This window comes from Elaeis guineensis, chromosome 3 (genome assembly GCF_000442705.2).
Source record: "Elaeis guineensis isolate ETL-2024a chromosome 3, EG11, whole genome shotgun sequence".
Lineage (NCBI taxonomy): Eukaryota > Viridiplantae > Streptophyta > Magnoliopsida > Arecales > Arecaceae > Elaeis > Elaeis guineensis.
The window spans coordinates 4,572,910-4,594,305 of record NC_025995.2 but is presented as its reverse complement, the minus strand read 5'-3'; the positions used below and the strand labels follow the sequence as shown (position 1 = coordinate 4,594,305).

The 21,396-nt window shown below is 42.6% G+C and overlaps 1 protein-coding gene across 3 annotated transcripts in view; it reads right to left on the bottom strand.

Moving 5' to 3' along the window:
- Positions 1-9,341: 9,341 nt before the first annotated feature.
- Positions 9,342-21,396, bottom strand: part of LOC105042340 (putative disease resistance protein RGA3) — a 39,693-nt gene continuing 27,638 nt past the window's right edge. The window contains exons 2-3 of one of the 3 annotated variants that reach the window (XR_012139578.1): positions 11,384-11,867; positions 9,342-9,971 (exon numbers count right to left, since the gene is read on the bottom strand). The gene's annotated coding sequence lies outside the window, so the exon portion shown is untranslated. Of the gene's footprint in view, positions 9,972-11,191; positions 11,868-13,051; positions 13,087-21,396 lie in introns of those variants that run through there. The other 2 variants (XR_012139577.1, XM_019849088.3) reach the window with 2 other exon arrangements.

Sequence of the window (21,396 nt, the reverse complement as noted above, 5' to 3'; positions counted from 1 at the left end):
TTATATTCTGCATTTTAATATTTATTTAAGATTATAATAAACCCCATAAATTAGGACAATGATTTTAGGGCCATGATGAGATCATATCATTGAGACCTAAATCTTTGATAGTCCTCATCTAAAATATTTTCAGTTGTAGGATCATTGATTCGAAGATCAATGATACTAGTAAAACTAGCACATCATATATATACTTCATGAAGAAGATGGTTGATCTCACAATCACTTATGTAGTGATACTAATACAAGAATGTGGATGCTCATTGGAGAATAAGTTCACTAAATTGACTTAATAAGAGAACATTTGATGGAGCCTTATATGCATGTAAATTGATTATTCTCTAGTGGGAGTAGTACAAGTAATTTTTAGATCTAAGATCATCATGGTATCTTGTGTATATGAATCTATATTTTAGTTCATATCCTAGCATGATTCTTTAAGGCTTGTGTGAGATATTCTGGACATGATAAAATGTGTATGAAAGTTGTGAGTGGTCAACAAAGAATTGATCATTCTTAATAAGGGGAGAGAATATCCTATGTGATCTCATAGGATAATAACTCAAGAAATCTTTGGCCAAATAAGCAGGATGATAATTAGAAAGAGTTTCTAATGTATCATCATCGAGTCATTATCTCTAGATCCAGATACATATAGATAAGTATTTGGACTTGACATGATTCCATACCTATAGCTTATCTAAGATGTTGTATGATCGAAGGATTGAATTGCACGGTAACTCGACACTGAAGGATACTTTTGGTATTTCTATCAAAATTTTATTTTTTTAGATAGTCATGACATATTGCTAGATATCAATCTTGACTTGTGGACTCGCAAGAAATAAAGAGTTTAATTTGACAATCAATTAGAAGGAGTTCTAATTAATTGGTACATTTGGATTGACCTATTTCTAATTGAGTTAATTTGGTCCTGAGCCTGAATGTGTTGCTGGCTAGATGTAGAACCAAATGGGTCACACACTTAAAAATATGATCATAGATTAATCTAATTAGATTTATTAGAAATTCTATGGGTTTAATTGACATGCTAGCACATGAATTAACCCAAGTTTCTAACCAAGCTTAGCCCAAAGTTATTTGAGCTCACCTAGAACCTGAAGCTTTGACCTAATCTAAAAGGGTTCACACCCAAGGTCTCCTAGGCGCCCAAACCTCTTTACATGAAAGAGTTTCATGTGAAGCCAATCTTCTCCACGCCATCCCATGCTATATATCCAAATGCCACCTTATTTCTTGCACCCAGAAAGAAGTGTCCTTTTGCATTACTCTTAAAATTTTATGCCATTTATTCCTTGCGCCATATCTGATGGCACCTTGGGTGTTGTGCATAGAAAGGAAGAGTCCTGCTTTACAACTCTTTCACATCCCAAGGATACCATTCGTTCCATTTATTTCATGCAGAAGCCAAAGAGTTTGGCCCCGCATGAGAATCGCAGCGCCAAAGAAAGTGTTCCATGCCCTTTCTTATCTTATAAAAAGGGAGCACTCCCAAGGGATTAGCGTGCAAGTGGAGGAGGTTTTGGGCATGTGAGTTGAAGAGGAAAAAAAAGAAAAAAAATTAGAAAAGCAAAAAAAAGAAAGGAGGAAAAATAAGAGGAAAAAAAGAGAGGAAAGAAATTACAAAAGTAGACTGTCTACCTTTCTAAGAGATTGAAATATCCAAAAGTTGAATATCTGAATTAGAAAAGATGTACTAATCTTTTGAGAAAAGATTTCAGGCGTAATCTTTATGGAGATTTGTAAATTATTAAGTTACTGTGTGCTTCATCTTTAAGAAAAAATGATGGTTGAATTCTTACGAAGCAGTCTTAGTATATCAGTAAATTGGAAAGGTCCATGATTGATCATGTGTGCACTATCATTGGAGGACATCCGTATGGGTGTCTTGTGAAGATCATACTTGTATCAAAGTATCTTCCGCTTGAAGGTATAATTCTTACCTAAATATTATGCATTTATGTTTGATTGAAATCAGTGAGATTTACCTGGGATTGAATTTCAGTTTGCTTGTTCTTAAGAGTTAAAAGCACATTAATTTTTTTTTTTGAAAATTATATTTTATTGCGCAATTGAAATCCAATAGTGGTATCAGAGCCATCTTTGTTAGATTCAATCAGACAACATCCTATTATTGTAATATAGATTAGATCCAATTCATATGATGCCATGTTGATTAATTGGTTATATGCATCAATTCTTAAAAAAAAAATAAAATTTTTGTCTATGATTCGTGTTCAGCTATAATTTCATTTGCTAAATTTAGAAATTATTATTTTTTGAAATTTTTATTCATGCTATAAATTGATTCATGGTAGATAGATGCTATAATCAATTAATTAGGATGTTTTGGACTTTAGGTCAATCGTTAATTGGTCAAACCTAATTGGATTAGAGTTTGAATCAGAAATAATTCTAATGAGATAAAGATTCAAAATATTAACTCAAGTCAAATATTAACATATGATTGGACTAAGAGTTGAGTCCAAATCATAGTCCTATGCAATTTGGCTTAAGAGTTGGACCAAAACCATGAATATACCCTATACAATCCTAGGGGTTATGAATTAGGCATTAACATATGAATGATATTACAATTTGAATTACATAATTATTATTGCTTGACGATTGTTAGAGCATATTGCTTATTAATATATATGTTAGAATGTGCTTGAGACCAAAAAGACCCTCGAATTAAAAAAAATTATATTAAGTTATAATGACGAAGTGTTAAGAATACTATCTATGCTTTCCTTCATGTTAAGTCAATAGAGTATGTCAAAATCTGTAGTGAGTTTGTTGGTGCTATCCATAAGACTTGCTATAAAAATTGATATGATATTGACTAAGTACATAATGATGTTTATGGCATATTTGAATAGTATTATCTTATTGTGCTATCCACAAGAGCAGTATTGTTCAAGTATAACTATATAGGAATAAGGGGTCTAACTTAACTAAAATATTATAGTTTGTTGTGCTATTCACAAGACTATAAGTGTTTTAGAGGCAAAAAAAATATTAAAAATTGTATGAGATGTAATTGATAAGAGTTATCTATTTTTGAACTCATAAATGCTTGTTGTGCTTTCCACAAGATATTTGTGAGAAATTGGGATCTCAAGCCTACTTAAAAATAAGATGGGGTCTCTCGTTTTCATACTTGAGGGCTATAAAATTCGCTAAATAAATAGAAGACACAATTAAATAAAAGATCTAATTTTGTTGTGCATATCATTGTGAGTAGTCTACTTATATTTTGTTCTTATATTTGTAGATTAATTAACTGAATAATGGCATCCTCACTTTCACTGCGTGGCATTTTTGCTGCTAATAAGTTGATCGAACTTAATTATGTAGACTGATTGAGAAATTTGAGAATTATTCTCATATAGGAGAAAGTCTTCTATATTCTACATACTTCTGCTCCTGAATCGATCAGAGAAGATGCTATCGAAGAGGATAGAGTCACATACAAGATGTGACATGATAACAGTGTGACTGTCAAATATATTGTGTTGGCCTCTATGAGCAATGAGCTACAGAGGTAATATATTCATTCCATACTATTTAATTTAAAAGAGTTGTATGGAAAACAAAGTAGAATTGCTAGATATGAGATGTTTAAGTAGTTATTCAGTGCCAAGATGAGTGAAGGCATATCCGTACTGACCCATATGCTTAAGATAATTGGTCTGATCACTCGATTACGTCAATTGGATTTTGCTATGGATGATAAGTTGAGTCAGAATTTGATTTTGCAATCATTCTCTAAATTCTTCTCTCAGTTTGTCATTAATTATTACATGAACAAACTGAACACAAGCCTGCCAGAGCTATTGAATATATTGAAGACAAATAAAAATCATTTCAAAAGTGAAAAGGTACCTATTCTACTTGTAGATAAGATCTCCAAAAAGAAGACAGGCCATAAGGGTTCAAATAAAAAGAAAAAGATGAATCCCAAGGCTAATATCTCCAATAAAAAGGTAAAGAGTGTCTCTGTCAAAGATACTTATTTCTACTACAAGAAGAATGGGTATTGAAATAGGAACTGTAAGCATTATCTTGCGAGTTTGAAGCAAAAGGAAGCAAATATTGCTAAAAATTTATATAAAATATAAATAAATTTATTATTAAGTACTTCAACTTCAGATTTTTAGATATTAGATACCACTTGTGGTTTACACCTATGCAAATCGTTGCAGAAATTGTAGGGAATAAGAAAATTGAATGAGTATGACTTCATACTCTTCGGTGCTAGTGGAGAGTCCATCTAGTTCGAAGCCATAGTAACCTTTTTGTCGAAATTGCCTTGGAGCAAGATTTTGGAATTAAAAGACTTATACTAATGCCAAATATTGTTAGAAATATTATTTCAGTTTCAATATTATTAGAATATGATTTTGAAATAAGAGAAAAATATAAAGATTGCTTTATTTATCATTCTAATGAATTTTATGGCAATATTTTTATAGATAATGATCTTTTATTCTTATCACTTAATAATGATGTTCTTTCATATTGATTAAATGAAGAAAAAAAAGAGAGAAGATATAAATATCACATATCTCTGGCACTGCCAATTTGGTAATATTAATGAGTCAAGGATTAATAAGTTACACAAAGAAAAGTTCTTTAATCTTTATGATTATGAATCTTATGGAACTTATGAATCTTATCTCATAGATAAGATGATCAAGACTCTATTTACTGGATATGAAGAAAGAGCGAGTGACTTGTTGGGCCTAGTACATACAGATATTTGTGGCCCAATGACAACTTAAGCTAGATATGGATATTCCTACTTTATCATATTTACTGATTATTTATCAAAGTTTGGATATATATATTTAATAAAAAATAAATCTAAAGTCTTTGATAAATTTAAGAAGTACTAAAGAATGATTGAGAAATAAATTAGTAAGAGTATTAAAGCTCTTCGATTTGATCGAGGAAGAGAATACGTAATAAGTGAGTTTTTTTAATCATCTTAGAGATAATAAAATTCTCTCTGAATAGACTCCTTCTTATACTCTATAATTAAATAATATTATAAAAAGAAAAAATCGTACTTTGTTAGATATGGTGTGGTCCATGATGTGCTTCACAGATCTTTTGGTCTTCTTCTAAGGATATGCTTTTCAGACCGTAGCATATATATTAGACAAAGTACTAACTAAATCTATTACTAGTACTCTATATGAGATATGAAAAGAAGAGAGGCTGAGTCTTAAATATCTGAAGATATGGGGCTGCCCTGCTTATCTCAAAAATACTGAAGGACATAAGCTTAGTGTTGATCAGATAAGTGCAGATTTGTAAATTATGCTAAGGAGAGTATAGGATACTACTTTTACTATCCTACTCAATAAAAGATTTTTGTCAGCAGGCATGCTATTTTTTTGAAAAAGAGTTTATCCAAGAAGAGGGTAGCGGGAGGACAGTTGAACTTGAAGATGCTCAAGACCTACAATCTATCCCAAAACAATATGTAGATAGTTCATAAGTTAATTTTCAACTAGAAGTACCCATTGATGAAGCACAACCACTACATACACCTCCTCTCTAAAGATCAAATAGAGTGCGTAATGTACCACTCAAGTATGGATTTATCATTGAGGATAACAATGTGCTACACATCATTGAGAATGATGATCATACGACCTATTCGAAAGCAGTCAAGAATAGTGACTTTGACAAATAGCTTGAAGCCATCAAATTTGAAATGGATTATGTATACCCACTAAGTCTGGACTTTGGTTGATGTGGTTGAGGGTGTGACCCCAATAGATTACAAATGTGTCTTCAAGCAGAAGATTGGAGCATATGGTTGGGTAGAGACCTACAATGCCAGGCTAGTGATGAAAGGTTTCAAACAAAGGCAAAGTATTGACCGTGAGGAAATCTTTTCACCAGTAGTCATGCTCAAGTATATTCGGATTATGCTTGCTATAGCTACATATCATGACTATGAGATCTGATAGATAGATGTCAATACTACTTTCTTCAATAAAAATCTTGAGGAAGAAGTCTACATGACTTAGCCAGAGGAATTTATCTCTAATAGAAGGACAAATCAAGTATGCAAGCTAAAAAAATTCATTTATAGATTAAAGTAGGCATTGAGAAGTTGGAACATCCATTTTGATGAGACAGTTAAATTATTTGATTTTATCAAAAATATGGATGAACCATGTATGAACAAGAAGATAAGTGGGAGTGCCATTATCTTTTCAATTTTGTATACAGATGATATACTGCTCATTGGGAATGATATGCTTATATTGCAATCGATCAAAACTTGGCTATCACAAAAATTTTCATGAAAGACTTGGGTGAAGCATCCTATATACTTGGTATTAAGATCTATAAAGATAGATCTAAAAGGATCCTAGACTTGTACTAGCCAGGGTACATAGATTTGGTATTGAAGAGGTTCAATATAGATGGGTGTAAGAGAGGTTACTTATCCATGAGTCATGACATACATCTCTCTAAGAAAATATCTCCTAAGACACCTGAAGAGAGAAAGAGAATAAATTCTATTTCTTATGCTTTGGTTATGGGATCGATTATGTATGCTATGCTATGTATTAGACTTGATATTGCTTATGCTTTAGACATTATGAGTAGATTTCAGATAGATCTAGGAGAGGATTATTGAAAAGGTGTGAAAAATATTCTCAAGTACTTAAAAAAGACTAGAGATACTTTTTTCATATATGACAGATCCGATTTGAAACTAGAAGGATTTATAGATTTGAATTTTCAATCCGATCTAGATGATAGTAAATTCATATCTGGATATATATTTATTCTATATATGGTGGTGTAGTGAGTTGAAAGAGTTTCAGATAGCAGACTACAGATGACTTAGTTACTGAGGCAGAATACATTACTGCTAGTGAGGCTAATAAGATAGCCGTCTGGATGAAAGAGTTCATCATAGAGTTGGATGTGGTTTCTGAGATTGAACATCCCATGCCACTTTATTGTGACAACACTAGAGCTGTTACTTAAGTCAAGGAACCAATGTCTCATCATAAATTCAAGCACATCTTGAGACGGTTCTATCTCATTCGGGAGATTATCGAAAGATAAAATGTGATCATAGAATGAGTTGACACCAATAATAATATAGCGGATCTATTCACTAAGATTTTATTATAGCAGTAGTTTAATCACCATCTTGATTGCATGGACATCAAGTATCGGGGCGATCAGCTTTAGTGCAAGTAGGAGATTGAAAAAATAGTATCCTAAAGCCAATCATATATGTAATGTATGAGGTATTTTCTGTATTCTATCATTCTAACTTATGTATTTGACATTAATTATTAATAAAATTAGATATTTTATTTTATTATATGCCGTATCTTGATATTTATTTAAGATTATAATGAATCTCATAGATCAAGACAATGATTTTTGGGTCATGATGAGATCATGCTAATGAGACCTAAATTCTTGATAGTCTAAATCTAAAATATCTTCAGCTATAGAATCATTGATTCGGAGATCAATGATACTGGTAAAACTGGCACATCCTATGTATACTCGACTGAGAGGGTGATTGATCTCATAAACACTTGTATAGTGGTACTAATGTAAGGATGTGGATGTTTATTAGAGAATGAGTTCACTAAATTGACCTAATGAAAGAATATTTGATGGAGCCTTATATGCATGTCAGTTGATTGTTCTCTAGTGAGAGTAGTGCAAATGATCCTTAGACCTGAGATCATAGAATCTTATGTATATGAATCTATATTTTGGTTCATATCCTAGTATGACTTTCTAAGGCTTATGTGGGATATTCTGGATATGGTGAAGTATGTATAAAGATTGTGAGTGGTTAACAAGGAATTGATCACTCTTAATAAGGAGAGAGTATTCTATGTGATCTCATAAGATAATAACTCAAGAAATCTTTGATCAAAGCAGGATGATAATTAGAAAGAGTTTCTAATGTATCATCGACTAAGTTATCATCTTTAGATCAAGATACATATGGATAAGTATTTGTGTTTGACATAATTCCATGCTCATAGCTTTTCTGGGATGTTGTGTGATCTAATGATTAAATTGCACAGTATCTTACTATTGAAGGATATTTTTGATATTTCATCGAAATTTCATATCTTTTGGATAGTTATGATATATTGCTAGACATCAATTTTGACTTGTGGACTCACAAAAATTAAAGAGTTTAATTTAGCAATCAATTAAGAGTTTTAATTAATTGATGCATTTGAGTTGATCTATTTCTAATTGAGTTAGTTTGATCATGAGCCTGAGTCTATTGCTGGCTAGATATGAAACCCAATAGATCACACACTTAAGAATTTGATTATGGACTAATCTAATTGGATTTATTGAAAATTCTATGGGTTTAGTTGACATACTAGCACATGGATTAACTCAAGTTTCCAATCAAACTTAGCCCAAAATTATTTAAGCTAATCTAGAACTTGAAGCCTTGACCTAATATAAAAAGGTTCACACCCAAGGTCTCCTAAGTGCCCAAAACTCTTTACATGAAAGAGTTTCATGTGAAGCCAATCTTCTCCATGCCATCCCACGCTATATATCTAAACGCCACCTTATTTCTTTTGCATAGAAGGAAGAGTCCTTCTAGGTTACTCCTCTTAAAAATCCATGCCATTTATTTCTTGCACCATATCTGGTGGTGCCTTGGGTGTTGTGCATAGAAAGAAAGAGTCCTATTCTATAACTCTTCCACATCCCAAGTATTCTAGACGTTCTATTTATTTTAAGCCAAAGAATTTGGCACAGCATGAGAATTTGTAGTGCCAAAGAAAGTGTTCTACGCTCTTTCTTACCTTATAAAATGATGGCGCTCCAAAGGGATTAGCGTAAGGGGATGAGGTTTTATGCGTGTGAGTTGAAGAAAAAAGAAAGGAAAAAAATCAAAAAAGCAAGAAAAAAAAAGGAAGACAAATAAAAGAAAAAAATAAAAGAGAAAAGAAATTAGAAAAGCAGATTGTTTGCCTTTTTTAAGAGATTGAAACATCCAAAAGTTGGATATCTAAATCAGAAGAGGCATACTAATCTTTTGAGTATAGATTTGAGACATGATCTTTATGGAGATTTGTAAATTATCAGGTTGCTATGTGCTTCATCTTTAAGTAGGAAGGATTGCTGAATTCTTGCAAAGCAGTCTTAATATAGCAGTAGATTGGGAAGGTCCGTGATCGATCTTGCGTGGACTATCATTGAAAGACATCCACGTGGGTGTTTTATGGAGACCATACTTGCATCAAATCATCATCAACTTAATTCTTATCTAAATATTATGCATGTTATATTTGATTGAAATCAGCAAAGTTTATTTGGGATTGAATTTCGATTTGTCTTTTTTTAAGAGTTAAAAGCATGTTAGAAAAAGTTTTGAGAACCATATTCCGCTGTGTAACTGAAACCTAATAGGATGTCCCCTACGAGGGGTCCTTGTCTAGCTCCATTGCCAGGCCTTGGAAGTTACAGATCCCTTCTGCTGGTTTTGAGCCTGGAAGTACATATTGAAGGCATACGAAGCTTTAACATGAGCATCATAGCTACCACATGAAGACCCATCAGTAGTTGCTGTGCAATTGGCGCGATCGCAAGCATACTTCAAAGTCCACATAGGATTGCCATCAGTAGGCCAGCCAACGTCCCCAACAACGACAGTGATGTCGCCGCAGCCAAGTTTCTCCATGGCCGTAATCAGGGTGCCCAAGTTGGCACGGAACATATTGGTGTAGTTAATTCCATTGACGACTATTGGGCTGTTGGTGCATCGAAGAAGGTGCTGTCGACAAGGAAGGTACCCTTGCCTTAAAACAGACCGACGAAAGGATATATGTTAACATTGACGAAAGGTGACATTGATGAACTTATCTTTGTAATCTTTCAGGAAGGGTTAATTTCCAACTCCCACGTACCTGTGGAAAGATGTTAACAAAGGATGTCAAGGTCATGGGATCATATGCCGATAGAAGCTCCAACAATTTGTATATTTTTTCTTTTGTATTTTTTTCTTGATGAGTGCAGGAAGCTGATCATTTTGCTTTGATTGCCGAAGTCGAAGCCATCAAAGCACCCAGTGCTCAAACAGAGTAAAAGTTGCAAAATAGGCATGACAAAAGAACAAGTTAATCGTAATAATAAAGAGGATCAAGTGCTTCATAGAGTATGAAGTGCCAAGAAATGGTGTAGGAGAAGCATTTAATAAGATCAGGATGAGTTAGAAATGGTGTAGGAGAAGCATTTAATATTGTTCTTACACGTCTTTTTTGGATGAAAAAGATTGTTCTTATATGTCTTACAATTATTTTTGCAGACTTCAGAACGCTGTTTGGAGATATCTTGCGTGAGAATCATTTAAGATGGTTTGGTGTGCAACAGATGAAGGAAAACACTGGAGGTCTGGGCTTCATCAAATTGAATGGACTCGAATAATGATCTTTTTCAGGCTCCTCTTACACCTGCTAGCATGGTGATTCCATGAAGCCTAGCTGCTAACATGTAGCTGCTTCTCTACTCATGGATTTTCCTCCTAAATTTGCCCTCAACGAATCTTTGCCTAAAATGGTTTTTGCCGAAAGACCTACAAATATGAACTAGGCTTCCTACTAATAAGTTTTGGTGGGAAAATGAGTGTCACACCTCATGTGTTCTATAACCAAAATGGGTGTTTTGAACTTTTCTTTCTATATCCATCCTGTTTCGGCATATAGGTTTTTTATTGCAATCTCATATTTTTTGTTCTGGAACTTTATGAAACTTGTGACATGTAAATGACTCAAACATGAAAATAGACATGGAAAACAAACATGGTCTTGGATCTTTGTTGATATCCGAACCAAGTGTCTTATTCCAATAGTCCTGTCTGATTGGTGAGCTGCTTCTGGTGCTCTGTTTATTGGGATTACTAAAAGATTAAGGAACGATATTCGTTATTTTTGAGAAATGGAACATTATTCATAATTAGCAACAATTCAAATTAAAAGCTCGCATACAAAAAATGAGAGCAATACATGAAATTGTAACGTGCAGATAGAAGCTGATAATGCTTTATCATTTTCAAGTAATATGTGGTAATATGTAGCTAATCATCCCAAATGGTGCTGATTCCAGAAAATAAGAATATGGATGGTCCAACTAAGAATAAGGAAAAATCTTCAGAACGATTTTGTCTGGGTATAACATGTATGATTTACGTGAGAACATCTCAGCAACATGATTCAGAAAAGCATAAATAGTAATTGAGATAAAAAAATGAAGATCTTATTGGCAGTGCTCTGGGAGAAGTAGGAAAATTAAAGCATCCTTTCGGATGGGTTGGGATCAACACCTTATGGCACTCCTGTGGCACATTTGGCATGAGAGGAACTCTAGAGTCATCTTGAAGAAAAGGATGCAGCCATCTTCAGTCCTGCTCAAAGCCCTTCATTCCTCATCACGGGGCAACTTGTGCCCTTCTTCCTCTTCCAATAGTCACCAGGCTGTTTTGAACATGTGTCTTCTTTACCTCTGTAAGACCATTCTGAGGTATTATCTTTTGTGGCCTCGTTGTAATTATATCACTGTAATGTTTGTCTTCTTCCTCACTTCCTCCGTGCTTCTTCAAAAAGATATGATCGGTGGCGATGGAAGTGAGTTTTCAATTGCTGTTAATTGTATCTCTCCTATTTGGCATTATTTCTCCAAATTAAAAGAGAAACTAGTAATTCAATAGATTCTGGAGCTATGCAAGGCTTCCAAGTGTGGTTGTCAATTAGCATTTTCGAACCCCATAATTGGTGGCATGTTGCAAAATAAATTTAGTCTTGGAATGTCTGCAGGGAAAGAACAAGACCATTTAGTGACTCTAAAATATTGATGCAAATTCTAAGAAATTTGACAGTCTTCAGCAGGATGCTTATTATAAGAAACATTTTCAGACAGACAGACAGACAGACAGATAGAGAGACATACATTTACAAACTATGAGGTTGCCAAACAAGATCCTACAATTATTGATGAAAAAGATAATCATGAAATTTGGACAATGATAAGCGTAAATGTGTTAAAATTTTCTTAGGAAAAAAGCAGAAAGAAAAGCAATGAGGGCAAGATGACGAACCAACAAAGGTAGTTCTATTCTATCACATCAGTGATGACCCCAACACGTAGATTGCCAATCCTGTCTGATTAGTTCAGCAGCAATAGATCTTCTCCTGCTCTCTTCTCTGTTTACTTCCTATACCATTTATTTTGGATGACTTTCTCCTATTGTTTCCTCTTCCATTGATAGGCAGATTGTTTTGAATGTCAAAAAAAAGATTACAACAGGTGGGATGTGAACAAGCATATACCTGTCCTCTCGTCTCTCTCTCTCTCTCTCACATTATCTCACCAACTTGGAGGAGCAACCTGATCACCAGTTCTTGGACAGTTGCGGGTGTCACAAGTCATTCATAGAAGTGGTTGGCATTTTATGACAAGATCAAGTTGTATATGATTAGCACAAAATGAACAAATAATTCATCAAAAGAATGTGTACTAAGAAGAGAAGGCAAATGTGCAAGGTGGAGGACATAAGTTGAAAGAGCCCAAATTAGACATTACATGATGTAGTACAAGTATATGAATCTTTCTAATCACTTGAACAGATTTCGTATAGAATGGTGAAATATATAGGACTGAGAAAGCAATCCAGCTGGTAGATGAATCTAACAATTTTCAAGCGGCATTGCAATAGTCATATTGGAAATTAAAATGTGCATTTTAAGTTATTTCAAATAAAAAAATTGAAAAAATAATAACAAGAAGTAACAAATAGGGTCCAACTCAATTTAATTAATTTTGACCATGAAAAGACTCTACATACTAAGTGACTTAGAGTGGATTATGAGTATCTCAAAGATAGATAGAGAATTTTAATAAACTATTAAGTCAATATACAAGAAAAGAAGGCAATGGACATCCTGACATTCTTTTTGAGGAAGAAAGAAACTAGTATAATCAGAAAGGAAAATACCTTCCACTTCTCTCCTCTATACCAGATACCAATGTCTGATAACAAATAGTAAATGCAAAAATTGAGAACATTTTTCTAAAAAAAAGATTTTGTTGGCGCCAATCCCCTCGTCGCCTGATCGCCGGGAAACGAGCGCCTGCAAAAAAGGAAGTCCACACTGACCGGAGGCGGCTCCGGTGGGGACCCTCTGACGGTCAAGTCAGAGAAGTGACTGGGCAACAGTGAAATGAAGACAGAGAGCTCAATCGAGAGAGAGAGAGAGAGGGGGGGGAGCAAGCCTGTGGTTTCGAAGTCGAAGTCCTCGTGCACTGTTGCCTTCCCCGATATTTATAGTGGAGCGTGGTATGGCACCGTTATTAATGACGCGGATAAGTGAGGAATTATCAACTCACTGTAGTCTGTCAGAGTCGCCGTGAAAGTGTCCCATCGCCGTGGGGCTGTCATATCACTAGGGTTGACAATGCCCTAGGCGGGATAATGCCCTTAGGTGGCAGAGCCGCATGTCGCTGTCAGGATTGACAAGCTCTGGCGGCTGTACGGCGGTCGGAGGAGTCGACCGACCCTAGGTCGGTGGCCATCTGTGCGGCGTCGGGCGGAGATTCGGGCCTCCTTTTGACGGTCAGCCAGGCATATTGCGAGAGTCGGCCAGCAGACTTCCTGGTTTAGTCGGCCCGGAGAGTGGAAACCCGACCGACATATCCACGGACGGAAGAGGGCCGTTAATGGGTCGGACGGTCAGTCGATCCCTCCGTCAGTTGGTCGGACGGTCGGTCCCTCCGTCAGTCGGTCGGTCGGTCGGTCCCTCCGCCAGTCGATCGGTCGGTATTCCCCAACAGTTGCCCCCTCCACTCCTGAGTCGGACGGCGCGCTGACCGATGCTTCAGTTTGGGCAGCAACGCCGGTCGACAAGGAGTGAATTTGTCGTATGCCTCACTCCGACCGTACCGTGAGTGGATACGATGTCAGGGGTCTCATAAATGCCGAGCGATTCGCTTGCGTCAGGTGTCCGATCGGTGTCAGATGTCCTGTCCCGTCGGCGTAAGGTGTCATGTCAGTGTCGGACGTCCTGCAGGTGTCGGACGTCCCGCCGGTGTCAGACATCGTGTCGGTGTCAGACGTCTCGTCTCATCGGGAAGGGGAACCGCCGTTCCCGCCGTCCCTTCGGGGACACGAAACGTCGCGGCCTTTGTGCCACGTGGCGTGCGGCCATTGGGACGGGTCCGTTGGAGCGGATAGAGGTGACGTGGCTCGATCTGAAGGTAGGTGCGTCGAACCGTCGGACTGACGGACGGCCCGGATGACGCCATGCGGCAGGATCTGGGGAGTCCTCGCTGGTCGTGCCTTCATCTCGACCGTCGGGGGGCACTATATATACAGAGTCGCCCCCACTCAGTTTTTTACCCTCCTCATTTTACTGTCGAGACTCTGCCCGCGTGAGTCCTTGCTCCAGGTACCCTCCTCCGCCGTCTTCTTTTTCTTCTTCTTCTTCTTCCGTTCGTCTGAACCCATGGCTAGGACGTCCCCACGAGATAGTCGGTCAGGAGAGCCGACCGATGATACTCGGTCGACCCCAGAGGTGGAGGTTTCTTCACTTTCGGGGCCGAACGTCGATCGGCTCCGGGAGCAGTACCGCATCCCGGAGCAGTTTCGGCTGTTCGCCCCTGGCGCCGACGGTCGGTTTAACAGCCCGCCCGATGGCCAGGTGGCCTTCTACTTGGAGGACCTCCGGGCTGGCCTTCGCTTCCTGGTTCCGGAGTTCGTCCGAAATATCCTTGACTATTACGGGCTGTGCCCGGCACAACTCACGTCGAACTCAGTTCGACTGATAGTCAGCTTCGCACTCCTGTGTCGGCTTTTGCCGACCGAACCTCGGATCTCCCTTTTTCAAGTCTTCTTCGTCCTTCGACCTCACCCTAAAGCCCGAGGCTGGTGGTACTTCGTCCCTCGAAAGGGGCTTTCTTTCATCATCGGTCTTCCATCGTCCATTCACGGATGGAAGAACCAGTTCTTTTTTGCGTCGTCTTCCGTTCCTTGGGGGTTCCCTGTCCGTTGGGAGAATCCCCGAACTGAGCCGAATGAGAATAGTCGGGTGGAGGCTGAAGATCGGGAGGACTTCCACCAGCTGAAGGACATCTCGGTGCCGAAACAGAGCGAGCTTGTCACCGAGCAGGCCCTGTACGACGCCGGCCTTAGCCCGGTCCCCCGCTTAGGTCGGTTTTTCATTTTTCTTGCCCCTCTTTCTCTTTTTTTTGTTTTTCCTTTTCGGTACTGACCATCTATCGTCCTTTTCAGATATGCCGCCGAGAACATGACTGACGGCAGCCGACGTACGTCAGTACGCCGTGAGGAAGAGGCCGGCGCCAGGCGCCGGGCCATCGCAGCCTCCCAAGAGGCCTCGTGCAGCTCCGCCGAGTGAACCGACTGGGTCGGTGGCGGAGCCGGTCATCGCACTGTCGGCACCGACAGTGCTTGTCGAAGTCCCGTCCGAGGGACCGTCGGGCGAGGGCGCCGCTTCGCCTGAAAGACGGGCTGCTGAGTCCACAGATGGCGCACCGACCGCCCAACAGGCGGAGGAAGACCAGCAGGCGGAGGAAGATCGAGAGGAGGCTCACGAACCCGACCGACCGGTGCCCGCTGCCGCCGCATCGTCGGTCGAGACTCGGTCGGGCTCAAGCCTGTCGTTAATCTCCGACGTCAGGGCCTGGGCATCTAGCTGAGGCAAGGCCCCCATGGCATCGGGCGACGAAGGTCGGTCGGCCGGCGGAGGATCAACCGACTTCCCGTTGCCCGAAGGTGCGTCGGGCCTGGCCAACCACGACTTGGCCAGGAGACTGTGCCAGGCGCTCCTCCTTCCTGCCGACATCGATGCGATGAAGAACCAGCGTGTCTCTGACATGCTGTCTTCATTTTATCCGATGATGATCCGTGTAAGCTCCCTTTTCCTTTGCTTTTTAACGTAGTTCTCGCAAATCCGCTTTCTTATCGGTCGGTGTTACCTTGTGCAGCTAGTCTTCAATATCTCCGAGCTGGAGGCCGGATACCGAAAGTTCGGCGACATGCGCGCGGCCTGGAGAGACAAGGTCGCGGGCCTTGAAGCCGACAAGGTCATCCTGGTCGACCAGCTGCAACAGTCGACCGACCGGGAGGGCCGACTTGAGGGGGAGGTCTCCCGACTTACGGAGGAGGTCTCCCGACTCAAGGGAGCTTTGGTGTCGTCGGAGTCGGAGCTGCAGTCGGACAAGGACGATGCGAAGAAGAAGTCCCAGACCGTCCGCCGGCTTCGGCATGAGCGAGACAGCTTCGCTAAGGAGCTGGAGGCCGACCGAGAGCAGCTCCGAGTAAGCCTCGGAAACCTCGCCAAGGCCGAAGAAGGCTTATCCATCACCCAGGCCGACGCTGACATCGCAAAGGCCGAGGCTGAGTCGGCGAAGGAGGCTATGGGTCGGGCCGTCGGAGACTTCCGGGACTCGGAAGAGTACCGAGAAGAACTTCTGGAGAGCGGCTTCCTCTCGTATCGGGTCGGGTACGAGGATGCTCGGGAAGCCGTTCGGGGCCTGTACCCTGAACTTGATCTCAGCAGCATAGTTCTGCCAGAGTCGGAGGCCCCAGCTACGGAGGAGACGGCCGAACCAGTGTCAGAGGGCCTTTCCACCAGGGCGGAAGCTGAAGAAGACGCAGAGCCGGCTACCGAAGATCAGTCGGCCCCGACTGCTGAAGTCAGAGCGGATCCGCTGACCATCTCCCATCGCCGCCCAGTGGAGGAGGTCGACTCCGACGATTAGTCGGCTTTGTTTTTCCTTTTTGCTTTTGCTCCAGCTTGTATTTGGGCTTTGGCCTAACTTTGTAAAACCTATTTTAAATTTCAATGAAATCAAAGTTTTTGGACTTAAACTTTCTTTTTCTCCGCTTGTTTTTCTTTCTCTTGCGTGTTGTAGAATGCCTTCGTAAGTCGCTAACTCATATAAGTCAGTTAGGACGTTCGGCAACTCATGCCGCCACGAAGGTAGGACAAGTCCCGACTTTGGGTCGGCCTTTGATGGTCGAGGTCGTCAGTCGGGCATCCTTTCGTCGGTCGTTAGTCGGGCGCGTTTGTTGAGTCGGAAGCCGACCGACCGCCGGCTAAAGGTTTGGCAGTCAGGTTTCTTCCGACGCGTTCGCCCGAATGTCGTCTGGCGCATTTAGTCGAGGGAGAACCGATACGTCGGACCCCGATACCCTTGTGTCGGGTATCTGTACTGCGCCTCACGATATACGGTGGTAAGCCGAATATCTTCCGACCGACCGTAGCCCGATCGGTGAATCATGGATGCGACTGAGGTCGCATTGTGCGATAAACGGTGGCAAGCCGAATATCCTTCGACCGGTCGTAGCTCGATCGGGAGTCGCGACGGCGGTTGCGCAGGCATTCCACCTTTCTTTGGTCGGGGCTCGATCGGCATGTTAGCCGATGGTCTGACCCGGAAGTTCGACCGTAGGAGTGTCAACTCCCGTTAATATAGATGTATCGATCCTTGACAGAGTCTGATATGTCGTCGACGACGACGCCGTCGGTTCTGCACGAATACCAAGTCCCCGTCGGCACGTCGGGGCCCGACCTTGGTGAGCGCCGATCGTTAGTCGAAGAGTTAAACTCCAAGATTTCAAACTGGATTTATATTCCAAATGAACAAGTACAAAGCTCATTGGTAATACAACTTCAGGTTATCGGCGTTCCACGTTCGGGGAATGGGTTTCCCTTCCAGAGTCTCCAGTCGGTAGGCTCTCGGACCATAGGTGTCAGCTACCGTGTAGGGCCCTTCCCAGTTCGGAACCAGCTTCCCTTGGTCCAGGGGCTTCGAGACCTCTGCCTTCTTCAGGACTAAGTCACCAGGCCTGAAAAGTTTTGGTCTGACCTTGGCATTGTAATACCGAGCTACCTTCTGTCGGTATGAAGCCATGCGGAGTTGAGCCTCGTTTCGTAGTTCGGGGAGGAGGTCTAGGTCGGCCCTCAGACAGTCAGAGTTATCCGGCTCTTGGTATCGCTCGACCCTTGTAGACGGCAGCCCAATCTCGAGCGGGATCATTGCCTCCGTTCCATAGGCCAAGCTGAAAGGCGACTCTCCGGTCGGAACGCGGGGGGTCGTTCGGTAAGCCCACAGAACGGAGCCTAGCTCGTCGACCCAGAGGCCTTTGGCTTCATTTAGTCGGGTTTTGAGTCCGTGGAGTAAGGTCTGGTTGGTCACCTCGACTTCACCGTTGGACTGTGGGTGCCCGACTGAAGTCAGTCGGTGCGTGATGTGGAACCTTGCGCAGAAGTTTCTGAAGTCTTGGTTATCGAATTGTCGCCCATTGTCGGTGATAATGGTATGCGGCAATCCGAACCTGAAGATGATGGATTTTTGGATAAAGTCTTCCATCTTTCGCTCGGTAATCTGCGCCAGGGGCTCGGCCTCCACCCACTTGATGAAGTAGTCGATGGCGACAACTATGAACTTTCTCTGACCTGACGCCGAAGGGAAAGGATCGAGAATGTCGACCCCCCACTGGGCGAAGGGCCATGGAGCGATGATGGGAGCGATTTGGCTGGCCGGTTGGTGCTGCACGTTGGCGTACTTCTGACAAGGTTCGCACTTTCGGACCAACTCGGCCGCGTCCTTCCTTATGGTAGGCCAGTAGTAACTCTGTCGCAGGACTTTATAGGCTAGAGACTTGCCCCCCAAGTGATTCCCGCAGATCCCCCGTGCACTTCTCGGAGAGCGTAGTCTGCGTTGGTCGGTCCCAAGCACCTGAGCAAGGGAAGGGAGAACGACCTTTTATAAAGTCGGCCGTCCATGATCACATATTGGGAGGCCGACCATCGGAGCCGCTTGGCCTCCGTGGGATCCTCGGGGCTGATCCCGTCGGTCAAATACCGAACGATCGGATCCATCCAGCTTGGTTCGACCGTCAGTTGTAGCACCTCGTCGACCCGATCGACACTCGGCTGCTCGAGGTTCTCCACGAACGTCCGACCCAAAGAGTCGAAAGCCAAAGTTGCCAGTCTGGAGAGTGCGTCGGCACGGGCATTCTCCGACCTAGAGATGTGAGAAATTTTAAAATACCTGAGGCGCGCTACGAGGTCCTTAACTTTCTGAAGATATTTGACCATGGTCGGATCTCGTGGCTCGAATTCGCCCTTGACCTGCCCCACGATCAGCTGAGAATCGAAGAATGCCCAGAGGCTGTCGACGCCCAGTTCCCTCGCCATCCTCAAGCCGGCGAGGAGCACTTCGTACTCGGCTTGGTTATTGGAGGCCTTGAAGTCGAATCGGAGGGCGTACTCGGTGACTACCCCATCCGAATTTGTGAGCAGGAACCCTGCCCCGCTTCTCTGAGCGTTTGAAGCTCCGTTGATGTGCAGTACCCAGGTGGAGACCGGATCTGGCTCGGAGACCGCGTCTCGTCCCGGGTCCGCAGCTCCCGACCCTTGGTCGGTTGTCGGGCACTCGGCGATGAAGTCGGCCAAGACCTGAGCCTTCAAGGCAGGCCGCGGTCGGTACTGAATGTCGAACTCGCTGAGCTTCATCACCCACTTTGCCAGTCGTCCCGATGTATCTGGTCGGCGCAATATCGCCCTCAGGGGCTGGTTGGTGAAAACTATAATGGCATGCACCTGGAAGTATGGACGGAGTCGTTGTGCGGAGACGGTCAGGGTGAAAATCATCTTTTCCGTCTCCGAATATCGGGCTTCGACACCGTGGAGTACCTTGCTGGTATAGTAGATAGGCTGATGGGTCCGGCTCTCATTTTCTCGGACGAGCACCGAACTGACCGCCTCAGAAGATGTGGCCAAATAGAGATACAAGGTCTCCTCGACCTGCGGCTTCACGAGCAGCGGCGGGGAAGCCAAGTACTTCTTCAGATCTTCGAAGGCCCGTTGGCACTCATCCGATCAAGAAAAACCATTTGCCTGTCGCAAAGTTTTGAAAAACGGGAGGCACCTCTCAGCTGATCGAGAAATGAACCGGCTGAGGGCGACGATTTTTTCGTTCAGCTGTTGGACCTCCTTCTTGGTGTTCGGATGACGCATGTCGAGGATTGCCTTTATTTTCTCAGGGTTGGCCTCGATCCCTCTCTGAGAAATGAGGAATCCGAGGAACTTCCCCGAGGTTACCCCAAAAGCGCACTTGGTCAGATTGAGCTTCATTCGATGTCGTCGTTAGAGTGCGGAAGGTCTCCTCGAGATCCCGAACATGATCCGGGATCTGCGCACTTTTCACCAGCATGTCGTCCACGTATACCTCCATGTTGCACCCGATCTGGTCTTTAAAGACCTTATTGACAAGTCGCTGGTAGGTGGCGCCGGCGTTCTTCAGTCCAAAGGCATCACCCGATAATAGTAGAGGCCCTTGGGGGTCACGAAGGCAGTGTGCTCCTCGTCTTCAGGCGCCATCCGGATCTGGTTGTATCCGGCGAAGGCATCCATGAAGCTGAGCAGTCGAAATTCGGACGTCGCGTCCACCAGCTGGTCGATCTTCGGAAGTGGAAAGCTATCCTTCGGACAGGCTCGATTCAGGTCGGTATAGTCGATGCAAATTCTCCACTTCCCGTTGGCTTTTTTGACCATGACACATTGACGAGCCAATCGGGATACGTGGATTCTCTGATGAAGCCCGCTCGAGCAGCTTGTCCACTTCTTCGTCAATGGCCCTCTGTCTCTCTGGAGCGAAGGACCTTTTCTTCTGCCTCACCGGCCTCATCGTCGGGTCGATGTTGATCGGTGGGTTATCGTCTCTGGGGGATGCCCGACATATCCGCTGCCGACCAAGCAAATATGTCGGCATTGGCCATCAGCAGCTCCGTTAATCGTCGTCGTTCGGGTCGGGCAGTTGAGACCCGACCCATACCTTCCGGTCAGGATTTTTCGCTATCGGGATCGACACGAGCTGTTCGGCGACGAACCCTGTTCTTCCTCCTCCCGTTGGTCCAGCTTGTCAATCGTCAGGGAGCCCCTCAACTCGTCGCTTTGAGCGGAGATCTAGAAGCATCGGCGAGCGAGCTGTTGGTCTCCGCGCATCTCCCCGACCCCGTTCCTGGTCGGGAACCGAACGAGGAGATGGTAGGTCGAGACAACCGCCTTGAGGGCGTTTAGTCCGGGTCGTCCAAGTATGGCGTTGTAGGCCGAAGGCACTTGGACGACCGAAAGTTAAGTGGACCGTGCTTTGTCGTGGTTCGGTGCCGGCCGTCACAGGCAGTGGTAATTTCTCCTTCCGTCGTGACAGCGTCACCGGCAAAGCCAGATCAGGGGCGTAGAGACCCTCTTAAGTCGGTCGGTTGATGTTGCATCCGAGAGAAGGTTGAGTAAAATAAAATATTTGTCGAACTTT